General features: G+C 39.4%; 1 pseudogene; it reads right to left on the minus strand.

Moving 5' to 3' along the window:
• Window positions 1–11525: 11525 nt before the first annotated feature.
• LOC119741458 overlaps window positions 11526–16105 on the minus strand; it is a 41253-nt pseudogene continuing 36673 nt past the window's right edge.

Raw genomic sequence — 16105 nt, forward strand, 5'->3', positions numbered from 1 at the left:
GCAAATTATATGGGAGTCCAGAGAGGTCACATAAAGCTTATACTCGATTTTGGGTATACCGCAATACACAACATTTTCATTAGAAAGGAACAAAAAAGACGCACTTTTCAAAAGTAGTTATCTGAAAGCTATTTTCTAAAAAAAACATTAACAAATTGAAATTGTACATCTGGGATGCATAGGCCTACATGTACACCAATACTATGGCATCTATCTTACCATCTATATCATCAGGAGGTTCTAAATTAGCAAGAGATAGAAATGAAAGATAAGAGCAAGACATCCAATGAATGGATACAATTACATTCGTGAAATTCACAGACAACCAACTGCATTGAAATGGTGAGTTTGATGTACTTTACCCAGGTGTTATTGGGTGCCAGGATTATTCAAAGCTGGGAAAGACTCGCTGTGGAGGAGGTGTGGCGATTCCCCACAGCAGCATATGAGTCTGGCCCAATCGCTAACGAAAGAGAGACGGGCACTCCGTTCCTGTGAACACAGGTTCGCCCCCTTTACCTTCTACTTTACCCTTTTTACTTTACCCACAACTCTTTTAAGGCATTATCGATAGGAAAATTCCTAAATCTTCTAAAGTCCATTTTCACACTATTCTAAATCTCTGTGCTGGACCCATGCAGGTCAAACATGACGGTGGATTTCAGATACTCAATTTACACTAGAACGGCTTCTCAATGGGTTCGGTGCTCTACCATACAGGGTAAAATTCAACTCTACAGCCCACCCATGTACACACATACACACTGGTGTGTGAACAATACATTGTATGGCTTACCTTCAGTGCTGACAGTGGCCCACATTATAATCAGCAAGGGTAGACAGGTCAAAAACATGAAAAGGCTTTTGAATTCCCCCTTTTTAAACCCTTGCACTTTGTGACGACCATAAAACTTGCTCCCAAATTCTTTTCCTGCGTTGCAAGCAATGAAGAACCTTCGATTTCAAATTCGAGGGAAAGTTTTAGTCATGCCCCTTGATTTTCAAGCAACAAAAACCATGGAACCTGTACATTATGCTGTAAAACAAGTACATTTCACGTATTGTAAATTACGAAAGTACGAAAGCCCTGTAGTGCCATCAAGTATATATTTGGCCAAGTTCGTTTTTATGAGTTATATATTTGGCCAAGTTCGTTTTTATGAGTTATATATTTCGCCAAGTTCGTTTTTATGAGTTATATATTTCGCAAGGTTCGTTTTTATGAGTTATATATTTGGCCAAGTTCGTTTTTATGAGTTATATATTTCGCCATGAAACGTACGAAAGCCCTGTAGTGCCATCAAGTATATATTTTGTCCAAGTTCGTTTTTATGAGTTATATATTTCGCAAAGTTCGTTTTTATGAGTTATATATTTCGCCAAGTTCGTTTTTATGAGTTATATATTTCGCAAAGTTCGTTTTTATGAGTTATATATTTCGCCAAGTTCGTTTTTATGAGATACATTTTGGCCAAGTTCGTTTTTATGAGTTATATATTTCGCCAAGTTCGTTTTTATGAGTTATATATTTCGCCAAGTTCGTTTTTATGAGTTATATATTTCGCCAAGTTCGTTTTTATGAGTTATATATTTCGCCAAGTTCGTTTTTATGAGTTATATATTTCGCCAAGTTCGTTTTTATGAGATACATTTTGGCCAAGTTCGTTTTTATGAGTTATATATTTCGCCAAGTTCGTTTTTATGAGTTATATATTTCGCCAAATTCGTTTTTATGAGTTATATATTTCGCCAAGTTCGTTTTTATGAGTTATATATTTCGCCAAGTTCGTTTTTATGAGATACATTTTGGCCAAGTTCGTTTTTATGAGTTATATATTTCGCCAAGTTCGTTTTTATGAGTTATATATTTCGCCAAGTTCGTTTTTATGAGTTATATATTTCGCCAAGTTCGTTTTTATGAGTTATATATTTCGCCAAGTTCGTTTTTATGAGTTATATATTTCGCCAAGTTCGTTTTTATGAGTTATATATTTCGCCAAGTTCGTTTTTATGAGATACATTTTGGCCAAGTTCGTTTTTATGAGTTATATATTTCGCCAAGTTCGTTTTTATGAGTTATATATTTCGCCAAATTCGTTTTTATGAGTTATATATTTCGCCAAGTTCGTTTTTATGAGTTATATATTTCGCCAAGTTCGTTTTTATGAGTTATATATTTCGCCAAGTTCGTTTTTATGAGTTATATATTTCCCTAAGTTCGTTTTTATGAGATACATTTTGACGAAGTTCGTTTTTATGAGATACATTTTGACGAAGTTCGTTTTTATGAGATACATTTTGACGGAGTTCGTTTTGATGAGATACATTTTCTCGAAGTTCGTTTTTATGAGATACATTTTGACGAAGTTCGTTTTTATGAGATACATTTTCTCGAAGTTCGTTTTTATGAGATATATTATGAGATATGAGATATGAGATATGAGATGTAACGAAAGCAGCGTGTCAGTTACGGAGCCCCTAAAGGGACATCCAAAAAAACTGTTTTACCTCGTGCGCACGACATAATATCTCGTGCGCACGACATAATTATCTCGTGAGCACGACAAATTTCTCGTGCGCATGAGATAATTATGTCGTGTGCACGAGATATATGTCGTGCGCACGAGATAATTATGTCGTGCGCACGAGATATTATGTAGGGCGCACGAGATATTATGTCGTGCGCATGAGATATTATGTCGTGCGCACGAGATATTATGTCGTGCGCACAAGGTATTATGTCGTGCGCACGAGATATTATGTCGTGCGCACGAGGTAAAAAAATAATTTTGGATGTCCCTTTAGGGGCTCCGTAACTTCATAAAACTCCGTAACTCCGTAAAATATAACTCATAAAAACGAACTTGGACAAAATGTATCTCATAAAAACGAACTCGGCGAAATATATAACTCATAAAAACGAACTTGGCGAAATATATAACTCATAAAAACGAACTTGGCGAAATATATAACTCATAAAAACGAACTTGGCCAAAATGTATCTCATAAAAACGAACTTGGCGAAATATATAACTCATAAAAACGAACTTGGCGAAATATATAACTCATAAAAACGAACTTGGCGAAATATATAACTCATAAAAACGAACTTGGCCAAAATGTATCTCATAAAAACGAACTTGGCGAAATATATAACTCATAAAAACGAACTTGGCGAAATATATAACTCATAAAAACGAACTTGGCGAAATATATAACTCATAAAAACGAACTTGGCGAAATATATACTTGATGGCACTACAGGGCTTTCGTAGTAAATGTAGGTGCATGCATGTACTTGAAGTAAAAACATGTGAGTGCAAATGAATTTGCAACAATAGGCCTACACTTTATTCAAACTTTGACAGGTAAGACTTACATGTGTAATGTATGGATGTACGTAATGTACATGTATGTACATGTACATCGTGTATGTGCATGTACAGTCATGTACTAAACGTGAATATTAACCTACATCAAGTCATAAAAACACCAAAATGGACAGCAAAGAAACTGAGCAATATAGTAACTGTTCCAACCTGATCACAAAGTACCAATTGCATAACTTTTAGTTTAAATCGTTTGCACTGCAGCCCATCAGGTACTTGATTTTGTTCCACATACCGGTGAAACTCTCAACCGTGAATGTCATCAAACACAAACAGTGAGTTTGACTGATTCTAGCCTAATCTGGCTAACGCAACAAGGAAATATATTTGGCAGGCATGCAACTGGGAAGTTGGCAAACTGGGATCCTGGGAATGTTGAATGTTGTTTTCTTTTCTTTTCCAATTCTTAATGGCATTTGAGAGAGGTAAAAACAGGGGAAATCACCTCATAGTAGGCCTACAGCTGAAACCAAATAGAGTGTAGGCGGGTCACCTGTCGAAGATGTCATCGGCAATGTGACTGCTTCTCCTACACTGTTCGATACACTTTGTCTCAAAGTTAGGGTTGGCCTAATGTTGTACAACCGAAAAATGCTATTGTTAGTACGATTTTCTCAGGACGAGTAATCACGTGATTCATAGATGTCCTATATCTGAAACTAAAACAATAGGCAACCTCTAGTCCTCAATAACTGATCATCAAACATAATTCTGGCATCCTCCATTTTTATGAGGCGCCATGTGTAAATACATTATTTAACAAAATTATTTATATATATATATATATAGCTCATTATTTATTATATAATTGAGTTTTTCGGCTTATTTGGGCTTATTTATTTATAGGCATTATTTACATATCATAAATTTCTTCTCGGACAATTATTGTTTGGCAGTTTGCATTATAAATACATTTATTTGCCACTGCAATATAGGCCCTATTTGCAAATATTTTTTTGCGAACTATAATTATTCATATATAAATTGTAATTTTTTACAACCTTATATTTACATATTTGTTTGCAAACAATAATTATTCATATATAATTTGTTTGCAATCTTTTTATTTATTTATATTTTTATCACAGCAATGAACTATTATTGGCCTCTGTACTGTTTGAATACGCGGAAGTATCTGGCCGAATACGCGGCCAGGTTCAAGCTGGTGAAACTATGTAGGCCTACACAATGTGCATTGACTTACCTGCTTGAACGCTGGGGCAGAGCGACACGAACACTCCTAGCACCAATAATCTCATCTTTCCAGAGTTCCGTATGCCACTGAAAAAAATTACCGAATCGATGCTTGATCACTTCAAAATCAAATACCTTTCGGTCAAAAAGATATGACCAAAATCAACGACCTAATTTAGATGACGAAATCAACCTCGTCCCCAGTGCTTACTTTATTTCCAACACGGTTTCCAATAGTAAACCCTGGATAGGAAACTTTCTTCCTGTATCCTGATTGGATACCGCAATTGGCTAGTAATGGATTTTTATCGTGTACTTGGTGCTATTATTCACAACGTGCAGTACGTGTTTTCGCGATCATTCGTCCACGCCTTCTCGAAAATACTAATTTCCTTTCCAATTTGCTCATATTAATATAAAATATGATACTGCATGTTGTCTCGATAAGATCGTAACAGTTTGATTTCAAAAATCGTGTTTTCGTAACTCACGCCGTGCTCGCGCTGCTACGAATTGACTCTGTTTTTACCCCAGACAACGCTAATGTGTAACGCATATCCAGGCACCAGACTGTTCCTCATTTGCATACGTGTGCAAAAATCTTGCACATGCAAATGATCCAATACCAGGGTGAGAGAGCAGGTAGTGATGGGCGCGTACTGCTCGACACCCTGGGTACGAGGTTGTGACGAAATATTTAGCGGATCGCGAGAAAGATTAGACTTAATGCCAAGTCGTTAAATAGTCGTATTTTGTCCGTGAACTTCAGTCGAACTACTATAGGCGCGGCTTGTATAAGATGAGTACGTAATCGACTTGACGATTATGTTCTCGCGCCGTGCCCCGTTACCATTATTTTATGCAAACAGCGCAATATGCAGTGCAGTTTTGCGGTGAGATCTAATCGCGCACGCGCTACATGCAAATGAGACTCATTCATTCCATTACATGGGGAGTTCTTTACAGATCTGGCGACGTTTTAACGACCAATTCACTCAGCTTGGTCAATTGTGTATACGAAAATAAAATGTATCATAATTTGTGATATACATGTACTTGATTTATTTGAGTCGTGTATGCCCTTTAATGAATTTTGTAATGTTACACAACACAAGTACAAACCCTCGAAGGACTCCGCTCATAAGTCCGTCGCCTCATAGGTCCAACGCCTCATAAGTCCGACAAAATCGCATCCCCTAACCAAGGCCCATAAGTCCGACGCCTCATAAGTCCTACGCCTCATAGCTCCGACGCCTCATAAGTCCGACAAATTAAACGTCTCGTTTTTCCGACGTCGGACTTGTGAGGCGTCGGACTTATGAAGCGTCGGACCCATGAGGCGTCGGACTTATGATACGCCCCCCCCCCCCCGGCCCGTCTTTTTTTCTTAACTTCCAAGTGACAGTGTGTACACATCATAGCTTTTTGGAATATTTCGATGAGCTTGGAACGATCTAACTAAACTAGGACTCTTTTGGGGATTAATTTCTTCAAAAGACAACCAACCAAAAAACTTACGCCCACATAACTACGTTGCGAAGTCTATAGCTGATGAGGGAGCCCTGCATGATTAACGGGTCGGTCTGCGCCGCGGTAAAGGTTTGGTTGTGGGTTGTGTTTGGCCATCTTACAGACTCAGACTGGAATGATTTCGTGATGCAAATCAACCGATGCCAATCAGAATTACAGGGCAAACTCGATTGCTGAGAATAACACTAAAAGAACAGGAAACAACCTCCAACAAAATGAGAACAATTAAACTAGGTAGGCCTACATGGACAACAATGAATGAACTGAGTTCCAACATAAATTGCGTTCCGTCATGGGGGTGTTCGTTGCTGGTCATTTAATTGATATTGATTGCGGAAAACAATCATTATCAATTGTTTCAGGGACTTTGTGTGACGTAGATTATCGCAACCAATGTCTGAACGAAGATAATGGAGGCACTAACGATGTCTAACAGCAATTACATTTCATCAGTACCCCGCGCGCGCCGAAAAGCTGCCAACCCGAGGCTACCTAGTAGAAAAACTGAAGAGGACATACAATAAGAACTTTTTTTATGGCTTGTGACTTCAGTTAGATGGTTCTATTTTAGCTTAAATAGCAAACCGGTTGCTTGGCAAATAATTTAGTTTTTTTTAAATTAAACAAAAGAATTGAGTGGATTAAGGTTTGAGCCTGCGACCTCCGGATTACCGTTCCGGTGCTCTACCAACTGAGCTATCCAGCCCCAGTCAGTTTCCCTTTGTGGTTCACTTGAAAACGAATAAATTGGTATTCAGGTCTGCGCATAATAATCGGTGAAATGCTTCACTGATCAGTGAGTAAACAGTTGAACTCCTTGAACAAATTCAATTCAATTCAAGTTCGATTCTTTATTGTCCATGACACAAAAGTGAATAAAAATTACATGCCGTTGTAAAAGCTTTGGCAATAAACTCTCTTCCATCCAAACCCCATCCAGATCACTTGAAGATATAGTCGTGGCGAAATCTTGTTAGGATTCGGATGAAAGTGATTATAGAAATGGCTTATTGAAGTAAACTCAGGCGCCTGTCAAACTATATAGTCATGATGTAGCCTCCCAATCACCATAAGTGCTGAGATGCAAGACTCGACATTATCGTGAAACTCGGAACTGCATCAATTTTATCGTAATGACTTCTTGAGCGTCAGGCGCTTTGGCATCCTACAGGTCGTGCATGGTTGGCAGTGGAGCCACGATTAGTTTCAATAATTGAAACATATCGTGAGGGTCGGCCAAAAATACAAAACGGTTCAGAGTCTGTTCTCTGTCTGTACTCAAACGCTTGTGTCGTAACGAAGTCGTAACGAAGTCGTAAGTACTCGCAATAGTTGGTACGATATCAGCAGTGATCGTACATGGTTGGCCATTTTTTTAGCCGACTTTGATACGACCATTGCGAAGTGAAATTCCGAAGATGACATCACTCTGTCGGAACTCTGTTTATTATGTCGTGATTGGGACTCAGTTGATTTGAACAGATCCAAGTCGTAGCGAAGTCGTAGCGAAGTCGTAATATTCGGTTCGATGTCGTTTCGGAGTCGTAGTATTCGGGACGACATCGCAGATGTATGAATTTGGCGCCACATTTCCTACGTATTTGGTACGATTTTCAAGAACTGTTAAAATCTCATGCATCTTGGCGGGGTCTTGATCTTGGATATGTGACAGGGGCTTCAAACGTGAGTTATCGGGGCTTGGGACTGTCGGGTGAAAAAAATCCCCAATATATTCGTCCGTAAATTCGAAGGATAGGAGGTGGGTGTTGGCTATATAGGGTACCTGTTTATTGCTACATTGTATCGCTATTTAAATTTGAAGGTCAACATTGTTCTCCATGCCGATCCACTACTGGATGTAGTTATTACTGGTAAAACAGTGAGGTATCATAACAAATATGGGGTGGGGTGGCAGTGGCGTAGCCAGGAATTTTTCAATGGGGGGGGGGGGGGGGGGGGGGGCGGGGCGCTGGGGGGGGGGGCTGGAACATTTCATGGGGGGGCGTCATACAGGGGCGTCAATCGCTTCTCAAAAGTGGGGGGGGGTGGACATACCTTGATCAGAACTGATGCGAGCGCGAAGCGCGAAGCCCTTACGGCGTGGGGTTCGGGGCCTGCTTAAGGGCCCCGAAAAAAATTATGATTCTAGATGTTCTGTGGTGTGATCTGAAGCAATTTCTTACCACTTTCCTCCATGCTTTAACTAATATTTTCTTAGCAAAAGATAATTATTTGAACATCGTTTTCGAGGTTGGAGTCATTGAATCAGCTATCGGTATTCTGAGCTATAGGCGTGGGGTTCGGGGCCCGCTTAAGGGCCCCGAAAAAATTGGATTCTTGATGCTCTGTGGTGTGATCTGAGGCAATTTCTTACCACTTTAACCAATAATTATCTTAGCACAAAAGATAATAATTGAAACATAATTTTCGAGGTTTTCTCAACTAAAGGCATAAGAAAAAATTTTGAACATTGTTTTCGAGGTTGGAGCCATTGAATCAGCTACCAGAATTCTGAGCTTTAGGCGTGGGGTTCGGGGCCCGCTTAAGGGCCCCGAAAATTTTTGGATTCTAAATGCTCTGTGGTGCTATCTGAGGCAATTTCTGACCACTTTAACCAATATTTTCTAAGCAAAAGATACATTGTAGTACATAATAGGGCCCTGTAAATGAGACACGAGTTCAAAAATCGGGGGGGGGGGGGGATTTGATATTGTGTCCCCCACCCTTCAAAAAGTGGGGGGGGGGGGGGGGGGGGGGGGGGGGGGGGACTGTCCCCTGTCCCCCCCCCCCCCCCAGATTGACGCCCATGGCGTCATGTAGATCAATGATAATTTTTTTAGAAACTCAAAATCTCAGTGGGGGGGGGGGGGGGGGCGACTGGGGGGGGGGGCGACAAGGTTTCATGGGGGGGGGGCGCCCCCCCCCACGCCCCCCCGGTGGCTACGCCACTGGGTGGGGGCCTTGGGGAGGGGGGGGGGGCGGCTTTGTGTGCCATCCGCTCTCGGCGGCTTGTAAGTCTAAAATGGCTCGTTTTAATGGTAGATGTTTGTTCTGCTTACGAATTTCAAACTTGTATTTAAAATTTGTATGGGGGCCTATACGTGCTTTTTGGGTGTGGCACCCCCAAAAATAGATTTTCAAATTGAATTCAACAGTTTCTAGCATGAGCTTTCCAATGAGATATCGCACGAAAAAAAAAATCAGCCGACGATAAGTAACCAATTAATTAATTTCAACTTGTGAATTAGAAGCGGGACGCCTCTAATTCGAATCTGAGGCCAACGGGACCTGTCGCTTTTGTGATAGTGCAGCTTATGCATAATAATTTCAACAGCTGTTCAGATTGAATGTATACACAAATGTGCGTGTGCACCGGATACGTCACCATAGATATGAATACATTTGTATTTATAGAATTTCGCTTAAAACTTTCTGAACTGAAGCGCGCTATCAAAAACCATTTAATACACTGTTAAAAGGCCTGCAAAATGCAAACAAGCAATTTTATTTGTTACAGGACATTATATTGCTTTAAAATTCGTTCGGAAAAGAAATCAAAATTTTGAAAAAGTACGTATATACCAACTTTAAGCAGAAAACCCTCCAAAAATACCCTTACTCTTTTGTGCCCATAACACACAAAAGATAGGCCCTCACCTGGATTATTGTGGGGCCGCAAAAAAATTAGAAATTTTAATAAGTTTTTATTCCATAACTTAACGTGGGACGATGTATTTTTTTCGAAGTTTCATTCAATAGTGAATAACTTCTTGTGCTATTAGGAAAAATAGCATTTAGCCAAAAATTGCGAAATTAGAAAATAGCACCGGAGGAGCAACTTTAGTCTTCAATCCGTAAAACAAGGATCATGATCGGACAAGACTCTTCCCTTAAGAAAAGGAAAACAATACAAGAAAAACAACATTACTGTGTTGATTGCAATTGGTTTATTTATTTTAATACTGTCAAGTGTCAATTGTACCGTATACAAAAATAATAATCATTCTGAATATAATGATTACATCGGAAAGAACGATATCAGTGGTTCATGCTTCACTTTTTTCCAATTGGATGGTACAAGGACCTGAACCACTCGTTTATTCACAGAAAATTTAAATCGAACTCACGATGAAACGTGATACATCAACAACAAAAAACACTTGGTTCCATAAGTATATAATATAGTAAAAGCTTTCTTGTGCTATTCAAAATTTCAAACAATTTCACACAGTCACATGAACATTGGACTAAAACTACAGGGCGAGTAAAAAAAAAGGTGTTCTTTCGGCAAAACAAAAACAATTCACATGCATCACTATGGAAATTGTTTTCGTTTTGCTGAAAGAACACTTCCATTTTTGTGATCCGTGGACAGAACTTAAAAACGGTGTTTGTGTCCAAAATTCCGTAACTTGAAAAGTACACGAGTGATTGGAATGATTCTTGTACTAAAAGAAAGCTTCGTGACTGGGCTTTCACATCCTAGATTTTGAAAGTGCTACAGGCAAAACTTCATTCAAATATTGGTCCTGCAATTTGGGTTGCGTTTTTTTTTTACTCACCCTGTACCGCCGACCACACCCTGCAATGTAACTCTTACTGTTACAGTTCAGTTAGTGAGATGTAACAAAAAATATGATGTGGAAAAAACACCACAAACTATGATATTCAAGAGTTTTACTCTTTTTGCTGGTTCCAGGAGGCCAGGCTTTTGTCCTCCTGTATTTAAGTGTATCTCTCTCACTGACTGACCGACCGACCGACCGACCGACCGACTGACTCCCCGACTGACTCCCCGACTGACGGTCATAAATTTCGTGAGCTGTAGTGGAATCTAATTAGATTGCCCGGTAATGCAATTGAATGGCCTAAATCCGGCCCACTGTTTTGATCAAAATGCATGAAAAGACTTTCAGTGAAGAGCCATTCTAAATCAATTATTGATTAAATTGTTTACTAGGTGTTCCTAGTCTTGTTTAACAATCACAGGATAATGTCATATTAAGCACAAAACAATTGCTACACGTAGAAAATATTCAGCTAAAACAGGTTACTATCTAAATCTCAGCAGTTTTTGTTTTTAACTCGTCACATAAACTTACCGAGCAATATTTTCTGATGGACATCTTTAAATTATGTCAAGATAGATTCTTCGGCTAATCTGCTATTCTGAAATAATAAACAAGATTTAAGCAAGATTTCCTTGCACATTGAAACAAATACTCCAATATTAGAATTACAAAAGTGAGGTGAAAGTGTTGTTTTGTCTTTAATCTTTCCAATTTCACAACCTTTCAACTGCCCTTCAAATTAACTCCACTTAGTATTTCTTACTCGAAAAATTGCATTCATAAATCATTCTATACCAGCACATGGCACAGCCAGACAGTTCACGAACAATTTTCTTCTTGTTTTTCCCCGCTGGAATGACCAGTCCAATTACCATTGATCACCTCATCCCAATATCTGAATCTTTATAAGAATTCTGTCCAGTAAAAGACCAACAACTTTTCTATCCGTTTGTCCACTGCTATGCCAACACCCTTGTTTCAAACAAATCCAAACTTCTTTCCTCATATATTTTCATATAAAATCAATTTCATTATGTGCAATCAATTACAGAAAAGCAGGTGTAAAATCTGTGTATAAGACAGCTGTACACTTAAATATTGATATTTTACAAATTCAGTTTATTTCAGTAAACATCACTTTCTTTTACACAATGGCAAGTTTAGTTCAATTTCGGAAATATCCAATTTCAATTCAGTCAAGGATGAATTGAAAGGATTATTGAATATAATGCAAATAACCTTTCATTTGTCGTCCATCTACCACACCACAATAACCCTCACCTGTACCCAGGATAACATTTAAGAGAATGCAATCATCAATTCTACGTCATAAACACCTTCTATTTAAACATTTTTTTTTGTTGAACTCTGTTCCTAGACATTTACCGTAGTTGAGTGAACAAGGCATTGTGAATGACTACATAATACTTTACAGACGACACAAATGTCAACGATGTAGGCTTCAAAATGCCCGCTACTCAAAAATATTTATGCAGGCAAGCTTTAAAGATATCTATTCAGACACACAAGCGGAAGTTTTCGGGGAGATTTTTTTTTCAATTTGCAAGGCACCAATATTGGTCCCATCTGTGAAACCACAGGCCCAGTTTTATTTTTCCTGCCAAGAAAATGTTTATTGAATTAACTGTTGAAACTTTGGCTGAGAACCAGTCTCAAGCCAAAATATCACAAAAACAATTTTGCTAACCTAATTAATTTCTGCTGACAAAGGTCTTCTGAGATCAGCTAATTTGTGCGCACTGCAGCTGCATCTTGAAAGGTTTATAAAACTAACACCTTTTGTGATTAAGTTTAGTACAAAATAGTGAGGTATCAAAGTCAATTTTCAAATTTGGAGATGGAAATAAACTATTTTGTAGATTTACTTCTCCTTGGTGATGATAAATCTTTACAAGTTCAAAGAGAAAACAATAAGACGCAAAAAGACTGCGAGAAAGCCAACAAGAAATCATTTGCTAGATGCAGACCCTCCATCTTCTGCCATTTCTAAAAAGATGTAAAGATGTATTTTCTCAAGTTGAGAGAAAAAGTATAAAGACACAGAAATTGAAATGTATAAGTTACTGTTAGATAAATCTCATCAATTATCTCCCAGGAGCTGACAATGTTTAAATCACCCGCCCACCTATACTAAACACTGCTCGTTGAGTTTCATTTTCATTTTCCAATATTTACGACAGGACAAAACTGTTTACGGACCATTGTTAGCATATGTTACAGCTTCTGTCCTTCTCAATGGTCTCGATGAAGAAAGACATTCCAAACCATCACCAGTTCTTCTCTGAGCCATTTTCTTAACACTCAAAAGAGAAAATCTTACTGCAAACCTTAAACAGTTTACTTAAGCTTCAAATCTTACTTAATTATTCTTGTGATGAAAACACAAAGGACAACGGACAAAATCTTAGAAAAACAATATCAATAATTTACTACCGTTGTAAACCTTACTGTTGCATTGACATGTATGTCGTCTTGGAAAATAACAATGGTAGGTAGTTATACATATTTCCTATGACAGCACTTTAACTACAACTGTCCCAGTTGTTTTTTGACAGCATCGGCTTGGATGAACGCATTTACAATTTCCAGTTACAAGTGTGGACCCTTTCAAGTTATTTAACTGTACCTGAATGTAAATGCAATGCATGCACAACTCCGTGTAATAGCGCCCTCATTAGACAATGCACTCATTGTATACGGAAAATGTCAACATACCCACAATGGTGATCATTTCAAAGCTCATTTCCCTCATGTGTAGCATAAATGGATACACACAACTATTTTGAAAGTTGTTTTCTGAAAGAATGCAATTTGTAAAAAAAAAAAATTCTTTTAGGAATTCCACCTTTGATATGTACAAAATCACTTTCAAGTATATACATGTATTCACTGTACTGAACATTTCAAATGCATGTTTTTCATGAGGAAAGACAAGTAAAATGTCTTGTACAATATTTATGTTACGAAAGAGAAATGTACTAGAGAAAAAATGTCAGAATTGCCTTTCATTACACAAGTGGCTGACAACTCTCAGTCAAGGCAATGCAAGGCAGCTTCCAAACTTTAATAATATTTGTGCACAGTGGATCGGAAGGAATGAGCATAAACATCTGTTCTTGCTTCGCAATCTGGTTGCCATAGGGACGAGTCATCGTCAGATACTCTTTCTCTCTCTTTGCGTCTGGTGCGGCAAACAGGTAGCAGGTGCCTAGCTCTGGCCATCTCATTGGTTGCTGAGACCCATTACATGCAATCTGATTGGTCAAGCTCACAAGCCAAGAGGCATGCTGTAACCATCTTTAACTCCATCTGACCCTGCAAGGTCATCGTATCAGAAAACTGTCATGAAGCTCTGGCCGATTCCTGACACTAGATATAAATAGCCGCAGTGGTCGTATAATGGCATATATATATATAACAACTCCTTGATTTCAATCTGAATGGCATATAAGAACTCCTCCTTCGGTTGAAACTGACTGAGTTGGTCCAAGATCGATAAGACTGATCACAAAGCCTCGGCACCAGGGAAGTCACTGTCACTGCTACTGCCAATGAGAGCAGGGGCACTTTGGTTGAGGCTGTGTCGTTTGGGATTCCTCCCGTTACTATCAAGTGGATTATGAATAACCCGACATGTGCAATGTTGAGCCAACTCTGCTTGACTCACCGGAGCACACGAACAAACCACACCTCCGTCGCAGTTCCCTGGCGGCCTGCAAGCTCCGCTGGTTTCACCACTAGTCTGTGAACCATTCGAGCTCATCACTAAAGCATCCATGTTAACAACAACGTCCGAACTGCACGTGCATGCGGTACTGTTTCGGTTCGAATTGGATGGCCCGGCGCGTTCTCATCGTCCGGATGATAATCAGAGTCCATCGAATCACGCATGTGAATATCCAGCTTATGCACCCTAAATTTTGTGGAATGCGGACAGAAGGGTGACGTTCCCGTACACTCGGTCACAGAGTTCCGATTACTCTTTGGGGAATGTTTCAGAAGGGGTGAGTCGGAGGACCGCACTGACGGGCAGGTGCAGGCCTCAAATTGACAGGTGCAACGGGAACTCCGTTTAGTCCGCGGAGAGCCGTTGGATCGGCGATGGTTGCGCGGCGAGGTACGTGGTGTACTATGGGAGCGGGAGGCCAGGCTACCGTGCCTGCTGTTAGGGTCTCGTATACTACCTTGATGACTTTGTTGACTGTGATGACTGCTGGTACGCTGATGGTCAAAATGCTTCCTACGCAATCTGCAAAGAAAAAGATGCCAATGTTCACTGTCTTGTTATCTTCATGGGGCCAACTTCATGACGCTGCTTAACAGTAAGCAGAAAAGCCTTGCTACTTATGGTATAAAACTATGCTAAAATTATGACTGTGAGAGAAGACCATAACAAAGTTGCCTCCAATAAGAATAAGAATAAGAATAATAATACGGAGTCTTATATAGCGCACGTATCTACCAACAATTAGGTACTCAAGGCGTTGGAAATTATGTCTATTATTAAAGACAGGTGAATGAAGTTTATGAGAAAATAAGAGACCCATTATGTAGCACCTTAATAAGGGTTTACAAGGTGCTGCAGCGCATATTGCAGCCATTGCCAGGAACACTGCTAACATCAGATACAGACTAACAACCCAATAACCTACATTGAACTCATAACAATTATCATTTTCTTTCTTGGGTCCACTTCAGGATGCTGCTGATCAAGTTAGCAAAAAGCTGTGTTAATAAGCAAGTTTGGTATTCCAACTGTGCATGTGCACATCAGGATTTTACAATTTTTTTTGGGGGGGGGGGGGTTAACATTTCATCGTATGCATGCAAAAGTATATAGCATGAGAACGAAAGTTTCTGTCTCTTTTCGATTGCACGAAAAATTACCCAGAATGCAGATTTGGTTACCACGTCCCCCATACAGTTGTAGCTTTGTGTGCATTTATCTGCCACGTTTATCCCGAAGAAAAATTGTCGAATCTTGTTGTGCACCAGACTATTTTGGAATACCGAACTGGATTATTGTAACATGAAGATGGTGCCAACCTTAAAAGTATTTTAAAGCAGATAGGACAGCAAATGAGTCGTCTCATTTAAGAAAGAATGAAAGAGCCCTACGATCAAGAATGGAAAATTATCTCTACAAATGCTGTACCAGGTACGATTTGAACCAGGATCACCCATGGTTGAAGGTAAAAAAGTACTGCTGTGCTAACTCAGACCCCTCCCCCAGCCCATCCCATCCCAAATGTCAGTTTCTACTTACTGGCCTCGCACCAAGAAGTACCACAGCACAATAGCCAGTAAGACAAGAACCAAACTTCCTGCTGACGCTGCTACAGGTATAGTGGCTTGGTCTTGACCTGTGGGTTGCCCCGTAGCTCCAATCCCTGGACAAAA

Source organism: Patiria miniata, unplaced genomic scaffold, assembly GCF_015706575.1.
Source record: "Patiria miniata isolate m_02_andy unplaced genomic scaffold, ASM1570657v1 HiC_scaffold_5, whole genome shotgun sequence".
Taxonomy (NCBI): Eukaryota; Metazoa; Echinodermata; class Asteroidea; order Valvatida; family Asterinidae; genus Patiria; species Patiria miniata.